The following is a 22,401-nucleotide window of genomic DNA, read 5'->3' as shown; positions in this document are numbered from 1 at the left end:
CATAGAAATCGAGAGCGAATAATGTAACTCTTTTAGTAGAATTTCGACTCATTTTCCTTACAAATAATGAATTCTCTGAATTCATTTTTCTACATATGAACTAGCATTACACTACACGCTTCGGCGAAGTCGTGCGCCGGCACTGACTGAGTTGTGATTTAAAACTTTAAGTTGTGCACGCACGAGAAAGAATGAAGAGTTAAATTTGTCTCATGCTCCTTGCTCCTTGCTCCTTGCGTAGGAGGCGCGGTGGCCTAATGGTTAGCGCGCTCGACTCCGAGTCGAACGGCCCGGGTTCGAGGCCTGGCCGGGGCGCTGTGTTGTGTTCTTGGGCAAGACACTTTACTCTCGCAGTGCCTCTCTCCACCCAGGTGTATAAATGGGTACCGGCGAATTTACTGCTGGGGGGTAACCCTGCGACGGACTAGCATCCCATCCAGGGGGGAGTAGCAATACTCCTAGTCGCTTAATGCTACTGAAACCGGGATAAGCTCCGGCTGTATTGGCCTCATGGCACGGAGACAGACTTTACCTTTTTTTTATTTAATAACGGGCTCTCTCTCTACTTAAAGCCCCAGTAAAGATATTATCAGTCGATATCTATATTTGCTGTGTAGTTACAGCAAATACGTCAATTAGTTCTCAAGTTCAATTATTTTGTTCTACAGTGGTGACCCCAACAAACCCTACGACAGCAGGCACAAGTGTGGCAACGGGTCAGTAACAACTTTGTTTAATTTCATTAGTACTCAGTCTTTCCTCATCTGTGTCTTCAGCACTGACAAAAATCTTCATTATGGATGGTTGATGTTTTAATGTGGCTTGCTACAGTTTATCCGAGACTCAGTAGCGCCACGATTTTCTGCCTGGTGTTAATATAGCTAGCGCGGAAAAAAAATTGCGCAAGCATTTGTAAGAAGTGCGAAACAAGTTTTAGCACGTGAATCGTGTTAAACAAACGTGGTATACCAGTGATAATTTTAAAATGCTATCAGACACGTGTTAAGCCTTAGAACAGAAAACCGGACGAAAAAGAAGAACAACCGACAAAGGAGTTCTATTTTTGTGTTTCTTCTTATGGGCAGATTTTGAGAAAAACTGATGCTATTGCAACTACTAGCGCTCAGTCCCCTTTTAGGCACTTGGTCATATTTGGCTTTTAATTAGCGTTTGTTACGAGCAAGTGTCGGATATAATGGTTGTAGTGTGTAAAAAAGGTAATTAAAGACGAGAAAGATCATCTCCGAAAATTTTCCAAAAGAGTTCAAACTTGGGTTCTTTTACATCTTCAAACCTGTATCTTTCTGTGTTGTGTATTTAAATACAGGAGGCCCCATGTTTTTACCCTTTGTTTCTCTAGAATCGTACAAGAGTCAATTCGTGTAACCCTTTCTTTGTATGTTAATGAGCTTTATAATATTCTAATGTTTGTGTACAATAAAACAATACACGAGTGGTCAGAAAACCTCAAAGAAATCACTTAAATTGTTTTACAGAAAATAAAAAGAAACGGGAAGTGTTTCCTCTTTCTTTAAACACAGGTAGTCTGGTTCAAAATACGCATTTCGCGTTGTTGTTTTTCAAAAGACGGGAAAAAAATTTGCAAAGAGTTATAGAACACGTGCACAGCTATTTTCCTGCTCATTAAACTTTTTGTTTGCTAAACGAAAGTTGTTTGTCATCGTGGCTTGCTAAAGCTCCCCTATGGATTGCGCACGCAGAATTGTGTAACAGTCAACTTAATTTTAGGGTTTAGTTTTTTTCCTTTAGGCGTTTCCCAATATAAAATGTTTATCTAAAGTCGCAAAACAAATCAAGGCATGATAAATTTTAAGCCCCGTTATTTGTTTCGATTTCTGCATATTGGTAAATAATTGAATTTATATAACCTGACATCTACATGCAAATTTCTTCAAAAACTTACGATGTGTCCGTAATTTTCTGTTTTCCTGAACAGCTCATTTAAATATTACACGGCGCATTAGCATATAAAAAACGGGTTACACGAATTCACGCTATTAATCGCTGTAAAAAAATTTCGTTATACTAGCTAATTTACATGTATCTAATTTCATTTTTCTTTTTTAAGATGCAAGTTGGATGAAACAAAGAATTATTTGTGCATTTTACTTAATCACTGTCATCGTTCTCCTGGTGTAATCATCATTGTGCTGGTAGAGAAGACGTCTTGTCTTGACAGAATTTAAAGAAATTCAATTGTTACAAGTTATTTCATCTCAATTTAAGAACCATCAGATAAAAAAGCCAAATATTTGTAGTGTAGTTCCTTAAGCCTGGTTTTTACTAGTGACGCAAGCACAAGCACAAGCATGACAGCTCTTATTTCATAGTGAAAACGTTTCCGACGCAAGCATAAGCACAAGCGCAAACACAAGCACAAGGATCAAAATTTTTCCTTCTCTTGTGCTTCCGCTTGTGCTTACGTTCGTGTGGAAACGAGACATCGCAGAAGCACAAGAAAATTGTTTACGTCTGGCCGTTTCTAGCTAATTAAAGCACTCGTTCCAGCACTTGAACAAAGTCGCAGTGGCCGCGGCTGATTTTAGCTGGGGGTTGAGGCATGGAGTACCCTTGACATCCCTCTGTGAGACAATTTAGAATGCGAGCTTAAAAACTTTTTAGGTATTTTAGAACAGGAAAGAATCTAATGAATACTCCTTTTGAATTTTCTACACAATGCCATTTTAGAAAATATGACATCAATGTATTGCCCATTTGTTTCACGCAACGACACGTGATTTTTTAACACTAGGGGAAACACACTTATGTTATAAAGTCCAAAATGGCAACAGGTGGGAAATGTAAAAGTGATTATCTTTTAGCATTTTTTTATTCTGATCAAAGCTTAAATCTCCTTTCTCTAGTTAAATTTGTAATTTAGACATTATTTCAAGCAACTCAACATCAACTTGCCTGCCATACATTGTATGTGCTTGCAGGTGTAATCCCATATTTTATACCCTGTTTTAGCCTAAAAATTATGTGCAAAAATAAAAATGATAGTGTCAGTATTTAAATCTGTGAAGCTGGTCACTGCTGTGGTAACAAATGTAAAAACTAATTCTTGGAGATTACAGTTGTTTGGAACAATCATCAGTGTAGGTTCACATGTTTTGATATACAAAATAGCCACTCAGATGGATGAATATCTCAAAATTTTGGTTAAAACTTCACCCCCATGGTCTTATATGAGGTAAAGCTGAAGACTTATATTATCAACACTTATATTATCGTGATTCAATTATGGCATTTAAATGTATGAACTGCCTTGCCCCGGAGAACCTGTCTGATCTGTTTACTAAACGCTCATCCATATCGAACTACAAAACCAGAAACTCGCAGCTATTAAACATTCCTTTTTTTAGAACTGCAGCTGGACAAAGAACCTTTTACTATAGAATAGTATCGGTCTGAAACGCCCTGCCGCAAAATCTAAAGTTATGCCAATCGTTAGCGAAATTTAGGAACAATTTGAGGAAGACACTTTTAATGAACTGTAATTAGCTTAATTTAGTTTAACCTTAGGAATTTAACTTTTGTTATTAATTTTGCATATTTATTTTTTACCTATTGATTTATTCACTCACTCACTTATTTTAATTTTTTCATTTATTTTATTTTATTTTATTTTAAGTAAATATTTCACTGAAAAGCCCCGTGGGGACGTGGAATAAATGTATGTATGTATGTATGTATGTATGTATACTTTTAAACGCATAACACTGTAATAATAAGTATGGCCACACAGGTGGATATATCATAATTTCAGTTACAACTTTACCTTATGTAAAAGTTTGTAGAATGGAGTGAAATTGATCATACATGAGCTTAATTAATGTAATCTTCGAACATGTATGAGTTTAGCTTAATTAAGCTTTTAGGGTAAAGCTTATTGACGGTATCACTGTAATAATGATGAATTAAAAAAACAGAACAACTTGCCAATATAAGGCTACGTTTACACGGACCTGGTTTCCAATCGACACGGTTTCATAACATCGAAACCGCATCGAAAACAACACGGTTTTGAAGTGTTTACACGGAGCCTATTTAAAGATTTTTCGACTGTTTTCGGATGTGATTGTATAAGCAAGCGCTGCATTCTATGCGAGGTTCACGATGTTTACCCGTCGCGAGCCAGCCAATACGTGCCAAAATACATTGCCGTTTTCAAATCGATGCAGTTTCGCCGTTTTTGACCGTTTACACGACAACAAAACCGTATCGTTTTGAAAACGCTCCACTTTTGACAGCGTTTTCAAAACGACCCGGTTACAGTAGTGGTCTCGATCGGTGCCGTGTAAACGAAAGGCGTGACCGCATCGCTTTCAATGCGGTTACAAATGAAACCGTGTCCGTGTAAACAGTGCCTAAAACTCGAGATTGATATGTTAATCATACATTTTTAAGGTATTAAGCACGCATTTTACTGCTTTACCTATAAGCAGCTAAGATTTTTCTTTTGCGCTCAATTAAAATACAGAAAGTAAATAAAAGTTTTATAAGCTTAAGTTTACTGTGTATATAAGTTTAACTATTATTTTAACAGATTTAAAAATCTTTTACTCCCCGTACCTTCCAGATTATCATACCGCATGCACGATCTACTGTCCAACACCTGACGAAAATAATATCTATGCTTTACGAAGTAATCACTGCCTCCCGCATGAAGTTTACGCCATGCGCTAAACCGCCATTTTGTTTTGTCTTCGCCAAAGGTCACGTGATAAGACCTCCAAGATTTTTTGGTGATTTTGTACAACGTGACCCAGCCTTCCCCAAGGCCTTTTCAAGACGAGCCGCCATTTTGAAAACTCGTCGCCGAGAAGACCCTGGTGACGAGGTTGCGAAAAAAGTCATATTATAAATTCTTTATTAACCAATAGCCCATTTCCGATATATTTAGGCGCGTAAGACTGGTACCAAATAAAGGCGCGAAAGCGAGACTTGGGGGAATAGCGCGCAAGAAATACCCGATTCCCTCTATAGCGCGCGCCTGCAGGGAATCACGGTAGTTGTATTTATCAAATTATGCGCAAGACTCAGCAACGTGCATCTTTGTTGAGTCTCGCGCATGGTTTGATGAATACAACTACCGTGATTCCCTGCAGGCGCGCGTTATAGAGGGAATCGGGTATTATAAACACACAGCGAGGAAAATGGAAGTACAATTTGATAAAAAGAACGTTCCTTGGTTAAAAGAATATTTAACAAACAGAGGAATTCAGGTGACTGATCAAGGACGCACTAAACGTAAAGCTGAACTGGTGGAACTCGCAGTAAAGGCTCGTGGAATCAAATAACAAAGGATTGACGAAGACGACGAAGACATCTCAGACGTGATAGCTGGTAAACTTTGAACTGAAAAGGGCACAATACCTCGCCTGGAAAATATCCAGAACTGGAGCTACGATTTTTCTAAGATGTCACCATTTACTTTCGCTGATCTGTATATGTACTTGATTGGCTCTGGGGAGTACACTGCCGAGAACCTCAAGTCGTTTAAGTCGTTACTTGGCTACAAGTTATTTTCTGATGGTCATGTTCAAGATTGCATGATATGATGTATTGTGTGAAGGACTTGAGTTGTACTGTATTCAAGTTTAAGGTAATCCCAACGGAGAGGTCAAAAACTGACGATAATAAACTGACTTACAATGGTTTTTTTAATCATGGAGGACTCTGGTGTAGTTAAAGATGGATTTTGCCCTTGTAAGGGAGGGTAAGTAATTTTTTTTTACTCAGTTATGATAATCAGTCATTTTTATTCTTTATTGTGAACTCCTGTGGAGATGGAATGTAAGTTAAAATGTAGTGGCTAATAAAATAATAATAAAAAATGGAATATTACTCAGTGAGAATGGTCAGAAGTAAAGTTTGCTATTTGAAATTACTTTGAAAGTGGTGCAGGGATGGGGGGGGGGAGGGTCAGTAGGGTGAGTAAAAAATTTTAATTACTCTGTATTTTGCATTACTTAAGCCATTTTTCATGCCAAAAGTAATCCTCACAATCCTTTCCTTGCATTGTTGTATTTCTTTGCATGTAGATTAGACGGAACATGTCGTCACATTGCCGCTGTGTTGTTCGACCTTGAACACACAGCACGAATAAATGATGTTAAATCCTGCACATCAAGTCAGTGCCAATGGCTAAGAAGATCAAAACCTAAAACCAACTCTTGTTTGTTACAAGAACTTAAGCTAACAAAGAGTGAATATGGAAAGGATGAAAAAGTTCATGCAGATATCAATAAATTTGATCCCAGATCCATTAGACCTGATGTTGATACTATGAACAGACAACTAAGAGAAGGTTTGCAGCAGGTCTGCAGTAGTGCTGTTGGACTTCATGTGCTTTCTCATTGTCCACCTTCAACTGTCGATGAGGATGTTCTGCAATCTTTCATTACCTTAGATGAAAATGTTGAATCTGTTGAAGAGGTAGAGGCTGTTGAAATTTTTACTATCTCTGACATTAGAGATAACTTTGTTTTGCTTTACACAACATCCAAGTCAGTGATTCTGAATCAGTTGACACTCAGTTAGTTTCACAGTTTTTTGAAGCCATTTCCCTTACTCAGGAGCAAGCTGACATGATCAATGAAACAAACTAGTAAAAAATCGATTTAACCAGAAATTCAACAACATAAAAAGCACATTTACTCTTTTATAGTAATGACATGGTAAGGTCTCCTATAGATCCAGGGAAAATTGATGTCAGTTCACCTTGTTTTCAGAAATGTTCGTACAGCAACACAGTTATTCAGGCTCTTCAAATCGAATACAAACTTGAGATACTATAACTACTACTTAGCTAGAGGAGGAAGGAGATTACACAATGAAGCACAAACAATGACCTCCTGGTCAATTAACTTTAAAGATGTTAATGGGATGTTTCCCTGAAATACTTTGAATTCTTTCAACCTCTCAATAGCTCTTTCAACATGTATCCTCACTTTTGCAATTGAACTTGTTTCTTTACGAGCCTTCCTTGACAACTGTTTACCTGTGTGAAAAATTAAAATTCTTAATTAAGCAGTTAACCCTATAAGACCCAAGTGACCAACATCAAATTTCTTCAAACAATATCAACACTAGGGTGAGAAAAGAGGTTAATATATAGATTTAGGCAAGCCTAAAAGCGGAGCTCCCCAGTTAATTATTTTGCACTTTATTGAAACCTGAATTCAAGCCATTGTACAATTTTAAGGCTAAGAATATAATATTCGTTTTATTTTTTTTTTATAAATTTTAATATTGTTACTTACTTTTTTTTACCGTGTCCCGGGGGGGGGGGGAGAGGTACTCCCTAAAATTTACTCAAGGGGTGTGCCACTGAGTCGCTGAGACTCTGGACCTGTTCCAGAGAAAAACGGCTCAATTTGCGACCCTGTTCCAGACAAACAGTGCAAAATAGGTACCCTGTTCCAGACAATATCCACAATGAAAAATATATGAAGATAGATATAAAAACACTAGCGTACATCACAAAGCGCTCACTTGACTTTGTCTGTGGCTTGGAGAAAAACCAATGAGAGGAGCGGATTTTCCTAGCTAAACTTGATAGTGTTCCACAGTCAAAAGAGTGATTTGTATACCCTGTTTCAGAGTCAGAGAGGCAAAAGGCACACCCTGTTGAGCAGCACATACCCGTATAGCCCTTATATGGGAGTACCGTATACAGCAACACCAAATAAGCCGAGAACAAACAAAATCAATCAAAACGTTTTAATTCCACCGACAGCATTATGATCCAGAAGTCTGGATGGGAAATTATGCTGCAAAACGGGTAATTATGTAACCTTCGAAGATAAGGAGGGGGTAGTAGGGCTGCATGTTGGGGTAGATAGGCATATCACGTGGTAAATTAGCAAAGCACTTAACATTTAGAGTATATAGGAAATAATATACATCTACATTAAGAATATGGTTAATTTTCTTTTTTTCATTCATTCATTTGTTTTTATTTTCACTATTTGCCTATATTTTAATTTTGAATGGAAATGGCAGAGGTCATACATGTAGCAAAGGGTTTACAGCATATTGCCATAAGCTAATGCCAAGCAAACCGGAGTGAAAGCTAACCACAAGCAAACTAGAGTGAAAGCTAATCCCAAGCACACCGGATGAATAAAGCTAACTGCGAGCAAACAGGGGTGAACCTAACTACAAGCAAACCGGAGTGAAACTAACTGGAAGCAAAGAAGGGACATTCTGTAACCCCATCCCACCCCCCTCGCCCCCCCCCCCCAAAAAAAGGATGATAGCACCTTTTTTACTTTTACATGTCTTTTTGAGTCCCCTTCCTCTTAAGGGGTTTCACTTCACTTACAGAAATAAAAAAAAAAACAAAAATTCTGGGAAGATAGAATATTGTTTGTGTGTCTCAAACTCAGTTTTGTTCTTTGATTACGCAGAAAAAATAGAATCATGTTTGCTTGTGTATAAAACTATGCAAGAAAAAAAGCATCAATACTTTGACTGCTCTTTTAAAAATTTGTATGCTTTATTGTACACATTTTTGTGGAGTCATGTTGCCCATTCGTCATGAAGTTCACAAAGTAAGCAAATGAGTCACAATTTGGTTGCTTCATGGTACCTAATGGATACTGCAAATTTAATCTGGCTTTAGAATATTTCACTAATTTTAACATTATAGCTGTTCTTATAAATTGTACGCAGCATACAACACATAAGAATGAAATTGGTATTGCATATTGCTTGCAATCACGATTTTAACCTCTATACTTAAGAATTACACCAGTTTCAGCATTACCAATCCAAATTCAAATTATTACATTGCTTTTTACCTCCACTACCTCCCCCAAGGTCAACCAAAGATCTTATGATATACAGTAATTAGACAACTACATGTAAGTCCTGTGTAGTCGAGGGCTCAAAATATTTGGACACTTACAGGTCATGTTAACCGGCCAAAGAGATTTTAGCTTGGTCACATGTGGTTTCTTACCAGCCAAAACATTGAAAATAGCAATTTTAAACTCCCATTCATTTCTGCTGTTACTGTTTTGGCTGCATAAATTATTCTTAAAAAGATCACTTCATAATGCCCTTGTTACATCTAAAAAGATGTGAAAGAGACAGGTCAATCAAGAAGTTGTTTTCTGAAGTACACTGTAAATACGTTAACATTTAAAATATAAACTTTGCTCATTTGCAGCTTTTCTTGATTTCAATTTACATGTAATTTACTAGTCTCTTGAAAATGGCATCATGAAGACACCCAAACATCAAGCTGGATAATCTTAATCCTTCCTGTTTTCTTTTGATGTCCTTGTCCACATTCTGTTTTTGTGTCTGTGGCTCTGCAAATTCTGAAATTCATGTTAACCCTGAAAAAAGTCAAATGCCACAGATTAAATTAAAATTGATTAATTGGTATGAAAATCAATAATTTATAAAACAAAACACTTAACGCAAGCTTGTATAAAGTGAAGCAAAACTACTGGATGCGAAAGGATACCTTATATATTTAACAGAGATGTATCAGCACAGACTATTTTTTTTACTGATAACTGCGAAGTCAACTACAGAAAAAAAAACCGGTAACTCGAACTCGGATAACTCGAACAACCTTGCTAACTCAAACTCACTTCCATTTCCCTTGGATTTGACCCCACTTTTCAGTCATTTTTACTCGGTTAAATTCGAACTCGGATAACTCGAAAACCCCGCTAACTCGAACTAAATTTTGTTTCCCTTGAACAAAATTTGGGTCAAACTTTTTACGCTGATAACTCGAATTCCAGAACTTGCAACTCGCAACGGTTGCCCATTGATTATAGCAATGAACAGATCATGTATTTGACAGTCATTTTCCACTCTTAACAAAAGAATGTGTGGTCGCTTTAGAGTTTCTGGCAAGATAAGTTCAATTTGCACAGTACTGTATACTGAAGTGCTTAAAAATCAGTAAACTATCAATTATTAACTTGGCAAATAAAATATTCAATCAACCCCGCTAACTCGAAAAACCCCGCTAACTCGAACTCATTTTCGTTTCCCTTCAGAGTTCGAGTTAGCAGGGTTCTACTGTAAATATTTCAGGACCTGAACAATCGATGAAAATCGATGATCGGAAAATCAATCGATCAATCGATGACAATCGATTAATTACTGTTGATTGGCATCGATTGGCATCGGCCAATCGATGATCAATCGATAATCACACTTTGGTGGTCGCGAACTTCATCGATTGCCATCGATTGGCATTAAACACACAATCAATCCGAAGCATGAAGTAAATACTTACATATGTTGTTTTGTAAAAAAAAATAATAAAGCTCCTTTCCATTGAGATGAAGTTTACATCATAAGCTTTAATCAGGGCTGTCATTAAGTTTTTATGCAGCCGTAACATTGAAGTTATCACCCGTAGCATTTCATTCTGTATGCAAGTGTAATGTAACACCAATCAACATTTTCACCCGTAACATTATGTGAGCTCAGCCGTAACAGGTGTTACGGGTTACGGCCCTTAATGACAGCCCTGTTAATGTTTCTGTTTTTCATTCCAGTTTCCTACTGTTTGCTAGCGCTAGAATTCCAAAGACACTTCGTTATTCGTGACCGAGTCAAAAATGGCGGACGTGACAGGCGAAACTCATCACCAGACTCCCACTGTTGTCTCGTTTTCGTTCCGACGTACGGACGACGTATTTTTGAGTTCTCTCTGCTACTGTTTGATTTGAAATATTTCGGACGAGCGAGAAAATGTTTATGGACTACAAGACAGAGTTTTAGAAAAATTACATTGTACTTAGACAGCGAGGAATTCTGTAAGTTGCGATTTCTATTTACTTTGCCAGGAGTTGGTTCGAAAGCAAACCAGACCGAAAAGCGTACGCTTCGTTGATGGAGGCGAATAAGACTTAAGCTCAAAACGTTTGTTTTAAATAATTATTGCCTTATTACTGTTAAGTTAGTAAGTTTCTCGTTGTATTGACATTTTTTGGAAAGGTTATCATTGTTGTTGCTAATAAAATATAACATACAAGAGAGACCGTGTGTTTTAAAGTAAACATATTTATCAAATACTAGTCAAATAAAAAACGATGGCAGTTAAATGATCGATTGAATTGGTAATCGATGATATTGATAATCGATGAAAATCGATGTTAGTTAATTGATCGATTGTCATCGATTATCGATGAAATTGATAATCGATGACAATCGATAATCACAAAAACTTTAGCGATCGATTGTTCATCGATTATCAATATCAATCGATTAATTGATATCGATTGTCATCGATTGTTATCGATTGCCATCGATTATCGATTCCATCGATTGTTCAGGTCCTGATATTTTAATAAACTCAAAGCATCACTGCAAACCCTTACACTCCCTCTTTAAAAGGTTTGACCTTTAAATACTCCCCCTCCCCTCTACCCCTATATATACATGTACATGCATAGGAAAAACATTGCCACATCTTAAAAGCTTTTTTCTTAACAGTAATACTAAGATTTTTAAAGATACACATTTAATTAATAATAAGTTTGCATGCACAGCTGCATACAGTGTCTAAAATGGCATGAATTTACTCACAAAGATTCCAGTTTTCCAGTAGTCATTAACCTTTGTTGTGTGCATTTTCCAAATTCCACAACAAGATTGTGATTTTTTTATGACAAATATAACATTTACTGTTGACATTCTGAATGAAACCAGCAAAACAGACCTCAAAATCTCAAAATTGTTGACATTGTTATGTAATCCACATGAACGCTCAATAGTGAACAGAACTACATGACAAGTGGATTATTTAATATATTTGGGAACGAAAGAGCTAAGTAATGAAGCTGAAGTTTATTTACTCTGACTAAATGAACAGTAATTTTACCTCCATCATGAATATCAATAAACTGCATACACTGAATCGATCTATTTCACTCGGAGTTAACGAAATTCCAGGTGCTTCGTGCAAACTGACATCACTTTCATTCTCATCTCAGCTGCTCTTCCAGCACTGTAAAACAAAATAATCATATCACAAGCATTTAAAAATCGTAAGCTTAATTTTCTTCGAGATGTGTTGAAGTGATATTCTTTGTGAATTCGTTCCTCGAAGGCCCAACAATTATTTGTTTACATAATCAAATCCTCCTATTTGATCAGTAAAACCTGGTAAAACTGAATTTTAAGGAATAGTATTTTTCAACATTGTTCATGTCACAAGCAAATGCTTAGTGGCGAAAGCAAGTAAAATGTGCCGTCAATATAAGCTTACTTTGCGTATAAAGTAAGCTTAAGACAAAACGTAGAGATATTAAATGACGGAAACACTGCAGTTTTGTACTCACCAGTTGGCCGCAGTAGGTACACTCGTCTGCTCGTTTTATCTCCGTTCCCTTGTTCTCCGCTATTTCTTTGCCTGTTTCCTCGGCACCTCTCTTGCTATTTTAGTCGCTTTTCTTCGCTACTTTGCTACCAGGTTCGACAGGCGCTTTGCTATACTTTTTCGCCTGCTTTCTGTCCGGGTTTTCTGGATCTCTCGCGATCTCTTTCCCGTCGCAAATCGCTTAAACCCTGTTTCCTCGAAGTTAAGTTTACCCTGCTCTCGTTTGTAGTCATCGGCATAACAAGGAGCCAAAATAAATGTGTTTGTCTCAAGTTCTAACTTTCAGACTAGCTGTTTAGACCTCACACTTTTTTTTCCTCACACTGCAAAATTATTTCGCGCCAGTACTGCGCGAGTTGTCAAGACCTTTCAAGATCCCGGATGTGCGCAACACCGTACGTACGTTTGTACGCCGCCGTACGCGCCCGCGAGGCATGCCGCTAGCCATGATGACCATGAAAACTCGGATGCAGAGGTTTCCTATTTTATTTCATGTGTTTTTTTTTTTTTTTCATGTGTTTTTTTTTATGGGTATGGTGCTCCGCTCTGCGGCCCTTACGGGCCGCTAAGGAGCTCCGCTATGAATGTTATAAAATTGCTTTTAACTTTTAAAAACATTCTCTCAACAATGCTATAAGAAAATGTATGGAGATCAGTCAGGAGAATTTGTATGTGGATATTGGAGCTTAAAGGGTTAACTTTGAAGTGGCCTTTGGGGGTTGACTCAAATTATTTTTATACAGGGAGGCTCCACCCCAAGGTTAAAACCCTTAGCCTTTCATACACCATTTTCGACAGAAAAGGCATCCCTTTCTTATATATATATATATATACCTTTGCTAGAAAATGGTACCCCTTTCACATACCTGTCCCTTTACCTAATTTTTTACATGAAGAACCCTTTCAATCAATTGTTTGGTAGGTCTTTTTAAGATGTTTTGAAACACCCTTTTAAGGTGGCCCGCGGGTATTTATGAGGCTGAAAGTTCCTTTTTTCAAACGCGTTTTAAAACGGGAAAACGTGAAGCGATTGCTTAGATTTTTGAGAATCTGAAAGAATAAAGCTTAAATTATATAAAGTGATAAAATTTATGGCGATCAAACGCGATTTGTTTAAGTTATGAGCGATTTTCGGAAGCCTTCGTTTTTAATAAAATGCGATTATTTTTAAAATGCCACGGTGAATTTTTTTGTAATCACCCAAAAACGCTGCCAAGCAGTCGAAGTTTACTCACAACAAGTTACAGGAAAATCCACTCCGTAGATTTCCTGAACGAGCGACATCTTTATTTTGCCTTCAAAAACTGTTGTGTTATGCGTCTGTCTTGACCGTCCCATAAATGTGATACTTATAATAACCCAGTACCAGCCAGTGTTGAGGCTGATGTCACCTTGACATCAGTGTCTATAACACTTTCTTGAGTAACTCACCGATCACTTGTGCTCCCAGACCACAATCTGGAGAAAAAAGAAAAAGCTCCAGATGGGGTTATTCCTACCAGTAACTTAACAGTGTTGTGATGCTTGTAATCACTCCATGTGGCCTTTTGTGCACTTGGGGAGGAAGGCTTCTCAATAAAAAACTCAGTGCAGTCTATGCTGACACGTGTATCTGGGTATTTTGAAAACGAATTAGGCATGTGGGTTTTAATTTCTTCTTTTGATGGCCAGCGAAGTAGTGAATCTTTTAAAGTCAGAGCTAAAAAGCGAACCCATGTGATATAAATCCGACTAACTGTATTGGCAGAAACTGCGAACATGTCCGCAAGATGCCATTCCATAAGACCTAGTTTCAGCCGCAACAGAACAAGAATAAACTCCTCTTTCAATCCAACATCGCGTTTTCGCCCTGGTTTTTTCTTCTCATGCCTCAGGATCATCCTGGTAGTAGGATTTCTGAAGTTTGTTCTTGTCCCAGTACTTCATTTTTCCCACATACGGAAGGAGGGTATTGAAGAGAAGCATGAAACACGATAGTGACGGAATGCCTGTGTAAAATTTTACAGATTCGTCACTTTTCAACACGTCTTGAACCACTTGCTCTCTTCTTTGTTGGACACTAGCGCCAACTTTAACTTCTTGCTTGGAGGTTGGAGTTGAAGTCGAAGACTGATTTATTCCCTGCTCCATTTTAGCGAGGTCTTCCATTGTAAGTTCGGTCTGACACAACACGTTTCTGTGTTGCTCGTTCACGTTTTACGAGTGGTCCGTGTAATCGTGGTCGTTGAATACACCTGTGTTCGCTGCTGTATTTTCCTGCACGTCTTCCCTTTGCCTTTTCGCTGGCAACTGCTCTGTTGTATTATCTGCCGAATGTTGTGCTTGACGATGCCGCTTTTGTTGCCGCTCCTTACGAAGATTGCTCTTTGCTTTGGGCTGCTTGGGAACAAATATTTTCGGTACACCGCCCGAAATGACTTCAGTCTTTCCATAAAGCGTCTTTTTTAGGTCTTCTTTTAAAAAAATGCTGCGAGCAAATCCTAGGATCTGCAACAGTGTTAAACTTTTTGTCCGCCCTTCGACAAAATGCTTTCCACTTTTTGCGAAGTTTCTCATCCAACGGAAAGCGAAAATAAGATAAATTTGGCTGGTTATGACTACCATTTGTACAAAGTGCAACAGCACAGTATTTAACCATCCTGAACGTGAGAATAAGGTTAAAAAGAAAACAGTACCTCGCTGTATGTTTTTAATTTCTCGTGCGCTATTCCCCCAAGCCTTGCTTTCGCGCCTTTATTTGATACCAGTCTTACGCGCCTAAATATATCGGAAATGGGCTATTACAAGCTTGTTTGGTCAAGAAGGCAGGATATTAGCCACGTTCTTTGTTTGCGTGCTTCGTCTCGGTGCATAAACACACCAAAAAAGAACTTGGCCAATATCTTGTCATCTTGACCTCACGCTTGGTCAATAACTCATATAGATTGCAACTATTGTTTGTTAATAATTCAATGCAAAACAATGAAAATGTGACACTCTACGAAAAAACAAATGTTTTATGGCTCGCCTCATTAGTGAACCTCTTGTTCCACAGACACACTAAACACAATAACACGTGCGCAGCCGAACTAAAAAGCGTGTCAACACAAAAGCTTTGTGCGAAATAACACCTAACACGCTAGAAGTGCGAAAAAGCACACAAGCGTAAACAGTATTTTTAGAAAGAACGGAAATATTAGGGTCGTTTCCCTCTAGGGGACAAGTTTTGTAACAATTAGTAGATTTCATCATTACTGTGTCAATTGTTCAGAAAAAAAGCGTGAATATCTTTTTTGAGACGCAAAACTTGTCCAACAATTCATCACAACAAAGACGCGGATGACTGTCTTATTCTTTCTTAGTGAAGTTTTGGCCCAATGTAAGAATGAGAAAAGAAGAAGCTTTCATCAGACGACTCGTTTTTCCACTGCATGAGAACACGTGTACTTAAAATGCAAATTGTTTTACATTTTTTTTACCACTTGGTACTGCATATTTGATGTTAGCGGCTACTAATTTTAGCGATTTTAGCGAGTTGTCCAAGAGTTGGGCAAAAATCGCTAAATTTAGTATTCGCCAAAATTGCTCTCGGTTAAATTTAATACTCGTTAAATTTAAGTATCTCCCTTCACACTAAAGGAAAACAAAATTAAACATAGTCGACTTGAAAAAAGCCAGTCACTTTGTTCTTTCTGGCAATGCAACAATGCAAATGTTCGTTCAATTTCAAGTGAGTTTATTCTTTTACTGGATATTATGTTCTTCTTTATTTGTTTATTAAAAACTAGCCTGCTAACGGAGACAAGCGATAGCTGGAAATTCCTCTGCGTTCTAATTCGCAGGCTTATTAAAAACTGGTTTACACGATATCACAATTCCTTAAAATGTTCGGAAAATCGCTAAAGTAAATAGTCGCTAAATCTTGCCCAGTAAAAAATCGCTAAAATTAGTAGCCGCTAATAATAGTAACCTTAAGTTAATTTCACTTGTCAGACCGGAAGAAATGAAGAAGCAAGTTGTATCACCAAAGTAAGTTGCGCCTCATGGAATGTTACCAGCTCGCTTTATTAGTGTGCGTGTGATAAAAATTACCAAAGTGAAGTTTCAGTGTCTGGCTTTTGAGCTCATGAAAAAATGGCATCTTTCCTCGACTACATTTCTCGGTGGATGTTAGCACTAGTTTTGGTATTTAAAGTAGTGCAGCAGTCTGGTAGGTTATGTGACCCTTCTTTTCTGTATTTGTCCTGACAAGTAAACTCACACGTTCCATTTCATTCTCTTGTGTTATTTCAGAATCGTTCAATTGGACCAGAAGACCTTATAAACTCACAGTTGTAGTGGAAGGAGTCAACAGCAGTCGAGTTTCACTCATGTGGGACTTCTCTGCTTCTAGTAATTATTTGGTCAGCCTTAGCAGACAAAGACCTGGTGAAGTAAGATCAACCCAAATTGCATCGCGATACGCCGCTAGCACCGCGTTTTGGTATACAAACGAAACTTTTAGAACAATGTACGAACTAAGGCCTCCTGCAAATCTGGTGTTAAAAGACGTCAAACAAAATGATGAATATGTATACACAATTACGGTAGAGAACAGCACTGGTGTTTATGTATTGCTCGACCAAGTAACTATTGACGTGGTTGGTAAGTGCAGTATGGTGTTCTAATTCCGCACGATTGTACATCAAGATATAGGAGAAAATCTGTCTTGAAACAACCCAAAACACTCTTAAACACCTAGCGACCGACTCTGCGAAAAGCCTCCCTCATTCTGTTGGGTTCAACTTTAAAAGTAATGCCAGATTAACGGTTATGAAACAGAAGAGCTACATTCCTTGCTCAATGATGTGAATTTAACAACCTCAAATACAATATATACTAGAACAGAAGGGAACAGACACCTTTATTCAATTATGAGGCTCAGGCCGGGTAGTTCTTTCACCAATAATACATTCTATACAAACTTCACTCTTATGAGATAAAAGCTCAACTGGGATAATGCTGAACACACAAATCGGAATTTACTCGGGCAGATTTGAATTGAAAGTCGTACTACGTTTCGTTGAGCAAACTGATAACCAATATTGGAATATCAGTATTGCGCCACAACCTTACAGAGCTCCGATCAAAAGAACATCCGGTTTGACTTTAATTCTATTTTTAGTGGATCACGCCATAAATTTTCAGTTCCCAACCAATGAAATCGTCTTATTAGAATTTGAGACTGACAGGCTGAGAGCCTGACCATCTCGTTATATAGAATCGATCCGTGTTGATAATTTAATTTTCTTCACCACGCACGTTAAAAATCGTCATTTTAGTTCGCGGGTCGTTTAGTTTGATTTGCTCTGTTCTAAACCGGTCAAACCGGGACACCACAGTGTAATAACGTTTCATATTTTGTTTGTTCCCTTAACCTTTTACGGTAAATGACGTCATTGTGGAATATAGTTCATGAAGTAGTTTTCAGTTTGTCTTGCGCCTGTTCAGTTAAGGGGCTTATCGATCACAGATGAAGTCAAAATGCTGTAAGAACGAAAGGATGGCCAACGAGCCACATTTTGGTGGTCTTCTTTTATCTATTCAATATACAATAACAAACCATCCTCGGAGGCTAGGCAGTTAGAGAATGACAACAAACCAGGAGTCGGGTCAGGTGCTTCAGATTTTTAAAGAATTACATCTCTAATTAATACCTTTCATTTTATCATTGATTGTATTATTTATCCATTTGCTTGTAGCGAGTAAAGTGATTTTCCTGACTAACTATGGAAAAGTAAATAAAGATAAGATGTTCTACATGACACGAGCATGGGACAAAGAAAAATTCTGAGTCCCCGACGGGAATCGAACCCATGGCCTCCAAGATACCGGTTGGGCGCTCTAACCAACTGAGCTACGAGAGACTCGTTGTGAGCTGGGCCATTTTACTAGGTTGATATGTGACACGCGTCCTGCATACTGCTAGGATCAGCAATGTCGAATTCATCAAGTTTTTGTAGTAAATAATAAAGATGGTAAATTTTAAGCTCGGTAATTAATAATAAAGATAAGATGTTCTACATGACACGCGGTCAGTTGGTTAGAGCGCCCAACCGGTGTCTGGGAGGCCATGGGTTCGATTCCCGTCGGGGACTCAGAATTTTTCTTTGTCCCATGCTCGTGTCATGTAGAACATCTTATCTTTTTTATTTATTACCGAGCTTAAAATTTACCATCTTTATTATTTACTATGGAAAAGTAGTTTTACGATCTCGACAGTCTTCTAACACTGTTCTAGTTATAAAAATCAATTCGAACACAAACAACTTCAAATTTATGTGCTTTCATAAGCCTATAAAATATTCCATTCAAGAGAACAAAACTGCCCATGAAGTAATTCTCGTGTGTTCTCGTGTATTAAAACAAAACAAAGGGAAATTCCATTTCATTCAGCGACCAAAGTACGGTACACATTTGAAGCGCGCTCTCGCGTGGCGTGATGTAACATCTTTTGGTCATCCTTATTATTTTAGACAGTCCTTCTCAGCTGTCCAATGAGCGCGCGTGAAATTCTTTACTTCTTGTATAATCATTTCCTCAACATTGACGCAATAAATATATTGATTTGTATTATTTTTAGTGCCTCCAAAATTAACTATCGTCCCAGTACGAGAACCCCAGCTTTCTATTGGACAAAACTATACACTGACATGTAATGCATCTGGTGACCCACATCCAATTATCACCTGGACAAAAGATGGCGTCCCAGCAAACCAGTTTAATGTCTGTGGCTACTTGCTTCATCTGGTTAATGTACAGAGGGAGAATGCAGGATCATACAGATGTACAGCTAGCAATGGGTATGGAGATGATGCTACTAGTGTCAGCATAGTGAACATTAAATGTAAGTGACTTTTTCTCTATACTTAATTTAACGTTCAACATCAAAATTCTGCTATGGTGCAGAAGACAATTCCCCGGCTAGGACATTACCGAATTGCCTTTAACCTCTTTGTCAGAACGAGTCTGTTCATAAAAATATGTTTTACCTGCACGTTTATTTTCATGCAAATCTCACTGATTTTCATATGAACAGTTTTTCACGACAAAAGGCAACGCAAAATTAACCAATTCCAGTGCTAACTAAGTTTTGGTCAATGCTGTTAGCTGTACGTTCATCGACCTATGGATGTAATTGGGAGGTTGGAGCACTCATGAGCTTGCTCTTCTTGTTCTTTACTGTAATTCAATGAACGAATAAATGGAGATGTCACTTTGGTTGAACTTTCAGTTTCTCCAAGTATTACAGTCACCCCAGTGAGAATGGCGGACATTGAGGTTGGGAACGATTTAACGCTGACATGCTATGCATCTGGTTACCCCAAGCCGACCATCATCTGGACAAAAGACAGCGTGTCAGTGAAGGAAGCTATTGCTTCTGGTCATTTCTTCCATCTTGTTAATGCACACAGGAAAGATGCTGGATCGTACAGGTGTACTGCCAGTAATGGATATGGTAACAATGTTACGAGTGTCAGCATAATCAGTATAAAATGTAAGTATTTTGTTTCTGCCAAGCTTTACAAAGTTATATACATGTAAACAAGTCAGCGATTGACAGCGAAGATTGACCTTGCCACAATTATCGTAACTCCTGTTGTAAATGCCACGATACAATATAACGAAACATTTTGTTGAATTGTCATTTTGGCATTAATTTTAAAAAAAGCATGCAGTCAAAGCTGGTAATGTTAGTAACATTTTTTGATAGGTGGAAACATATGTAAAACCGAAAGAGTTGGAATAACCCTGACAGAAACAAAATGGAACCATTCTTTGTCAATCAGAGAATCAACTGTGTTCAAAACCTTGGAATCTGCTGTTTTAATCGCGGTAAGTTTTGAGGAATATGGGATGAAGTTTAGCCTCCCCGTCCCCACAAAAAATCACTGTTTTTTTTTTTTAGTAGAGAGTGACGGTTACACACAGGCTGTGACTTGTACTACGGCATTTTCTCTTTCAACGAATGTATTTAAGTAAGATCTAATAAGGCTTTCTATGACAACTGAGCAAAACACTCCTTAAGCACTACTATCCCTCAAGGGATACAGCTGTACACAGGGTAGGTTCAACTACCTCTTAAAATCCTATAGTCCATCAGCTAGTGGGGTTGTATGGCTCACTTAAGGGGAACAAACGAAACTTGTCTAATATTACTCTTTGACTATTAAGCATCATAAAAATGTGTGATAGCAAGGATAAAACGGTAGCTTTCACTGTGTAAATCGAATTTGAAATTTGCTCTCATATCCTTCTTTTGGCCGCCATCTTGGATTTTAAAGCAAAAATCCTTAATTTTTTTTATTCGTTCTTAAATACTTACTGATTTTTTGCTTAGATATATATTTGAGAGGTACTACATATTCGGGACATTATTTTAGCATTGTTTACGGTAATAAAAGCAAAGTACGCAATAAATGAGGTCGCAATGTCCGGCATTTTGTTTTTCAGCTCGTTTTCCTTTTGCTCCTCAATCATCTAAAATAACAAAATTACCATAAAGGCGTTCCATCGCAATGCTACGTTTTTTCAAGTATACTACACCATTAATCAGTATACCCCAAATCAGATTACATAGCTACGTCCACGCATAAGGTTAGAATAGGGCTCAGTTAAGAGATTGTTGAGTACAGAACAGACAGAATCGCCACACTCGTATAAATTAAGTCCTCCTTCACTGCTGCCATGCTTCTGTCAACTCTTCTGGAGCGGTGAAGGAATTACCGGAAGGGAATCAGTAGCTCTTCTCTAGATTGTGGCTTGAAAATTTCCTCTTGTAACATTGAGTTCGGTTAATGGAGATGCCTCGCGTGGTGGGAGAACCTCTGGCTTTACTTTCCCGGGCGCCGTTCACTTTTCTCTGGCTTCATTTCCCTGGCGCCGTGAATCTCATAGCACAGCACATCCACACTCTGACACGTCTTCTCGTACAGCTGATTGATACACTTATGCTTTCGTATCTTTAATGATCACCTCGGATACTGCAACTCCTCCCCGCGAATCGCAAGAGCTCGGACGTACGTTTCGTACGTTGGCAAAGCTCCACTTTTCTGGTCTTCGCACCCCTTCCCTCTTTTTTAAAGTACTTTGCATGTCCGTGGGACGATATGTTTGAAATAAAGGGCTGGGTTGGAAAATGACGATTGTTTTTTAGAGGGATTTATTCAAGACACTTGAATGGCAATGGTACTTTATCTACGCACTCTCTTTTCTTCGTGAAATAATTTTTAAATCTGAACTTTTTGCTTTATTTTATGGTACAAACAGTCATATTGTGAACAATAATCAGCCGTGGCGACGTCACATATGACATCACGTTGTTGTTTTTGAAACACTAGAATGAACGAAATCATGTTGTTAGTTCCAATAAGTTTTAAATTTACGTTTGAAAGCGATTCGTTTACGTTAAAAGAATGCAGGCAGCTTTGTAGCTTTTTCACCCCAAAAATCCAAGATGGCGGCCAAATTAAGAAGCGTATAGGGGAGCCAATTTAAAATTCGATTTATAAGTGAAAGCTACCGTTCCAACCTTGCTATCATACATTTTTGTGATGCTCAATAGGCAAGGATTAAGATAAGACATGTTTCGTTTGTTCCCCGAAAGTGAGCCATGAACCCAAATTTTCGGATCTCAGCTGATGGACTACTAGAACGTACAAGCTAATTCATTCATACCCCGTCACCTTGGTACTGGGATGCGTTGAACTCGCTCTCTAAGGCTGGTTTCCGTTCTACTGGAACACATTAAAAGTATTTTGCATTAAGTAGATAGTCCAAAGCGTGCTCTACGAGAAGACACTTTTTTTAAGAAATGACGCATATGACGTCATTAAATCCGCCAATTTATATTTCACTACAATTTATTTTCTCCAAAAAATTAGAAAATACCAAAACTTCATTCAAAAGCAAACCAAATTGCTAATGAAAGAGGTAAAAAGAGTCTAAAAGTTCTACCATGTTGCTTATCAAAACTGAAAAAACGAAAAGTTACGTGC

The 22,401-nt window shown here is 37.9% G+C and overlaps 1 protein-coding gene, 1 long non-coding RNA gene and 1 pseudogene across 2 annotated transcripts in view; 1 reads left to right on the top strand and 2 right to left on the bottom strand.

Annotated features, from left to right (window-relative positions):
- LOC144662785 (uncharacterized) overlaps positions 1-22,401 on the top strand; it is a 269,859-nt gene that overhangs the window by 149,093 nt on the left and 98,365 nt on the right. The gene's annotated exons all lie outside the window — the stretch shown is intronic.
- LOC144662842 (uncharacterized) lies at positions 6,643-14,778 on the bottom strand (annotated as a pseudogene).
- LOC144662871 (uncharacterized) lies at positions 7,736-12,958 on the bottom strand. The gene is made up of 3 exons (XR_013572542.1): positions 12,348-12,958; positions 11,888-12,013; positions 7,736-9,374 (listed from the first exon to the last, which is right to left on the bottom strand). It is a non-coding gene; the product is annotated as an uncharacterized LOC144662871 (long non-coding RNA).

This window comes from Oculina patagonica, chromosome 8 (genome assembly GCF_052425735.1).
Source record: "Oculina patagonica isolate OP01 chromosome 8, crgOcupat, whole genome shotgun sequence".
Classification (NCBI taxonomy): domain Eukaryota; kingdom Metazoa; phylum Cnidaria; class Anthozoa; order Scleractinia; family Oculinidae; genus Oculina; species Oculina patagonica.
This window is presented reverse-complemented; position numbering and strand designations above follow the sequence as displayed.